Source organism: Gossypium hirsutum, chromosome A07 (genome assembly GCF_007990345.1).
Source record: "Gossypium hirsutum isolate 1008001.06 chromosome A07, Gossypium_hirsutum_v2.1, whole genome shotgun sequence".
NCBI lineage: Eukaryota > Viridiplantae > Streptophyta > Magnoliopsida > Malvales > Malvaceae > Gossypium > Gossypium hirsutum.
Window position 1 is genome coordinate 53165413 of NC_053430.1, and position 4860 is coordinate 53170272.

The 4860-nt window shown below is 35.6% G+C and overlaps 1 non-coding gene across 1 annotated transcript; it reads right to left on the reverse strand.

Annotated features, from left to right (window-relative positions):
- Positions 1-2072: 2072 nt before the first annotated feature.
- On the reverse strand, positions 2073-2178 carry LOC121204357 (small nucleolar RNA R71). Its single transcript, XR_005899284.1, has one exon. It is a non-coding gene; the product is annotated as a small nucleolar RNA R71 (small nucleolar RNA).
- Positions 2179-4860: the final 2682 nt, after the last annotated feature.

Genomic DNA, 4860 nt, shown 5'->3' on the forward strand with positions numbered 1-4860 from the left:
GGCTCAATAGCCACTCACAAAGAGCATGATTTCGATTGGCTTTATAACTTAGTCTCTATGTACATTCGACTATCCGTCATAGTATGACTAATCATTTCAATATAATTCAAGTAGGGTCATTACTCGAAGACTTACCTCGGATACTTTGAATAGTTGTGGATAGACTACTCGATCACTTTTTCCTTTCCTTTATCAGATTTTGACCCTCTTGGCTCTTGAGCTTGATTCAACAAGTAGATTTTATTAAATAACTTATCAATTTAGCGATTCGATTTAATACATGTATACCATACAACTAAGTACAAAAGATGTTATTAACTAGATATTAAACATCAAACATATGCTCTACTCATGTACCAACGAACATGATACTAGCTCAATACCATGCATAATCGAATTTATTTAGCAGCACTTAGTTTTATATAAATACACATATCATCCCAACTTGACACAAGAGTCAAATTCATCACTCAAACATTCACACCAATCTATTTGAATATCTTGGCCGAAACCCTCAATTGGCTAACATAGCCTTAATATTTCAATATAAACATGTATACATCAAAGGCAATTTAAAACACTTAGCCCTTATACTCAATAATGAAACCAAACCGTATACCTAATTATTTAACACATCACCTCCAAATGCATGTATTAACTAACATATATCCAATCCACATGCCAAGTTACCATGAATAAATTAAACTTATATATATAGATAACCTTTCATACCCTTGTATCTAGTGTCATGAGAATAGCCGAATGTCCAAATTAACCAAGCTTAAAGATTTAACCTTCAACACTTTAATGATCCACAACCTATTCTTCAAGGCTTCAATTATAAAGTAATTAACATTTATACTCTTGTGCCGAATTAGCTAACACTTATAGTCCATAGCCGAACCTCTTGATGATTAAGCCTCCAATTATTCATTTCAATTACCCTTATATTTTTACTTATCAAAGCCGAAACCCATACATGACATTACTCATATCATTCAAACTCACCTTCTAAAAAAAATCATGAACAATGCCGAATCCTTAAGTGTTCAAACCCCTAATTTACTCAACACATTCTTCATCAAAACTTAAAGGAAATAATCAAATTCCTTCTTTAATAACCATAGCCGAATGCTCCATCCATCCATCAAAAATTCCAAGTTTTCAAATGGGCTAATATGGAGCTAGCTAAATGACTTAAACTAAGCTTAAAATTTCAAAAATAACAAAATTTTACTAACCTTCTCAAGCTTCAAGTGACCGAATGCTACCCTCCTATCTTCCTCTCTACAATCGGCCAAGAAGAACAAGGTGATAGCCTCCCTCTTTCTTTTTTTTTTCTTTTAGTATCCTTAGTATTTCTTTTATTATCTTTTACTTAAAATAATGACCACTTCATGGAAATTTACCACATAGTCTAATATATGCTCCATCATGGCCAGCCACTATGCATACAAAAGGAGTATTTGACATGCAAAGCCAATATTTTCACTACATGCTTAAATAGGTCCTTATAAATTAACCTATCGCATTTCAAAAGTGTCACACATAAGTCCTATTAACTAGGTTCACATGCAATCGACTAAATCGAAGTTTAAAACTTTCACACATTCATATTCACATATTCTAGACAATAATTATCACATCCAAATACTTCGGTGACTCGGCTTAGCGGTCCCGAAACCACTTCCCGACTAGGGTCAATTTAGGGCTGTCACAATATGCCATTCCTCTATTCAACGAGCTCAATCCAAGTATTAAAAGACCCGGAATTGAGGCACAACAATTCAAGCTGAAGCCAGTCATGTTCCAAATGTTGCAAAATATGGGTCAATTTAGTGGGATTCATACTGAAGATCCACATCTTCATCTTCGGCTATTCATGGAAGTGAGTGACTTATTTAAACTAGTCGGGGTGACTGAGGACGCCTTGAGACTGAGATTATTTCCATACTCCTTAAGAGATAGAGCACAAGCATGGTTGAACTCCCTACCGTCTAGTTCCATAACTACATGGCAAGAGTTGGTTGAACGTTTCTTAATGAAATATTTCCCTCTATCTTTAACTGCCAAGATCCAAAATGAAATCACTTCATTTCAGCAACTTGATGAAGAATCTTTATATGAGGCATGGGAACGGTTCAAGGAGTTACTACAAAAGTGCCCTCATCACGATATTCCTTGCTGCGTTTAAATGGAGACTTTCTATATTGGTCTTAATATTCATACTAGAATAATGGTGGATGCTTCGGCAAATGGAGCCATTCTTTTTAAGTCTTATAATGATGCTTACGGGATTATAGAAAGAATTACCAGCAATAACTATCAGTGGCCGACCAACTGAGCAGCCTCGAAAAGACGAGCAGCAGGAGTACATAAAGTGAACACACTTGCTTCTTTGGCTGCCCGGGTATCCTCTATGTCTTCTATGCTTAAGAACATAACTATTAATAGTTTCAATGGTAATCTAACAGGTCAATAATTGAACCAGTTCGAGAATATTTCTTGTGAATACTGTGAAGATGGCCTTTTCTTTGAAAGTTGTCCATTGAATCAAGAGTCAAATTATTACATGGGAAATCAGTATTGGAATTATCCGAAATCAAATTTTTACAAATCTTCATGGCAGAATCATCCAATTTCTGCATTGAGTAATCAATGGGCGGACCATAGCGACTATGTTATGCCATTTCAACCAAATTATCCATCATAATATTCTCAACAAGTGCAACAACCCTCACCAACTGAATCTTCAAGTGATCTTGAGAATCTACTAAAGGTATACATAGCGAAGAATGATACCACTTTAAGAAATCTAGAGAATCAAATGGGTCAGCTAACCAATGAACTTCGAAATAAACCCCAAGATATTTGGCCAAACGACACAGAAAATTCAAAAATTTTGGGCAAAGAACGTTATAAAACAGTCTCTTTGCCAAGTGGAAAAACATTGGAAGCCAATGTGGTAGAGGTTCAAGATGAGCTTGTTCTAGCTCAAGACAAAGAGGAAGTTCAACGAAGTGTTGAAACTCCTGTATCACAAAAGTTAGATTCAGTGATCCTTTATGAGGTAAACTCTAAACCAGTTAGTTCTGATTATCTAACACCCTTGTCAGATGCAGAGAAATTTCCATAGAAGAGTTGTCTGGTTAAAGCTAAGATTCCACCATTGCCATATCCTCAACGATTCTAGAAGCGGCAACAAGATACTCAGTTGAAAGAATTTTTGATGAAAAGGTGACTTTTAATGAATTTGATGCTGCTAAATCCCAAGATATAGTTGAAGACTGCTCTGCTATTATGAAGATGGAATTACTGGCTTCTACAGAATTAGAGCTCATTTCTTTAGATGATCCATTAGAACACATTTTACTAGAGGATTCACCAACTGATGATGAAGACAATGAATGCTTAGCTTGGTTAGAAGCTAATTCGAAGGAATTCACTCAAGAAGTTCCACTCGAATCATTAGGTTATCATCTCGGGAGTATACGCAACCAAAGTCGTTGATTGAAGAGCCAGCTAAATTGGAACTGAAGATTTTGTCTCCTCATTTGAAATATGACTATTTGGGTCTGCCTTCGAATTTTCTGTCATTATTTCAGTTGAGTTCACCAAAGATCAAGAAGAAGAGGCACTTGTGATTTTGGAAAGTCACAAGAAGGGTACTGGATTGATTATTTCACATATTCGAGTCACGGGTTGGAAGATTTGTAGGAATTACAGGAAGTTAAACAAGACCACCAGGAAAGGTCATTCCGGGTTTTCTTTCTCTAATAACATGTTGGACAGATTTGCTGGGAAAGAATATGATTACTTCCTAGATGATTATGGTTGGTATGACAAATGGCCATTTGACACCACCATGGTCAATGATGATCCTAAATAAAATAGAGGGAGTTCTCTTCACTTTCTCTACCATTATTTTATATTTTTAGTTTTTTTTTCTCATTTGAATAAAACGGTAGACTTAGATAAAATTTTATTTAGTTCATTACATTAATTAAAACTCTGTCTAGGAGATTGGGACTTAAGCGGGACCATCCGTGACCTCTCCAGTCTTTCTTGGGAGTTTAATTTAATGTAATTTTTTTAAAAAAATATTTTTCTAAGCAGCCCAAAGAATTTAAGTATTTGTTTTGTTAAATAAAGGGCCAACGTTTAAACCAAGCATTAATTTCTTTGAGTGTTTTTTTAGTTTATTTTCAGTATAGGAGCCTAGGATCCAAAAAGGAGCTGCCATTGGGCTTAAGACACCACTAAGAAGAGAAATATTCAACCCTTTTCCGCACAAACCTACAGCCCTTACCTTGCTCCACCACCACTCCCAAGTAGCCCAATAGTGCATCTCACTTAACCCCTTAACCGCACCTAAACTATCCTTAAAATCGCCACCCTCTTCAACTTAAAACCTTACCCTCAGCTACTCAACCACCTGCCCAAAACTGAAACTACGCTTAACAGATTTCCTAAGTTCGACTCTGAGAGTCCCTTTAACTAGCACCATTCCACGAAGTGAACAGATTGGTATAATGGCTATGCTACAACACATGTAGTTGCAGCAACAAGATTGCTGGAGATACTCAAAAATACAGGATGACTCAATCAGATATGCATTTAAAATATATATTTCATAACCCGTTTATATTTGTGCCTAAGTTTCCAAATTTCATATTTGAACCATGGAGTCCACTATCGAAGAGGGAGTGAAGTGATTCATGCAAAAACAAAGATGATGGAGCAAAAGACGAGTCGAATTCGGAAGAATCTGCAAATAAATAAAGGGGGATCTTGACTTTACTTTATTTTTTTTCTTAGACTATTTTTAGGATTAAATTTAATTAGGAATCTTTTATTTAT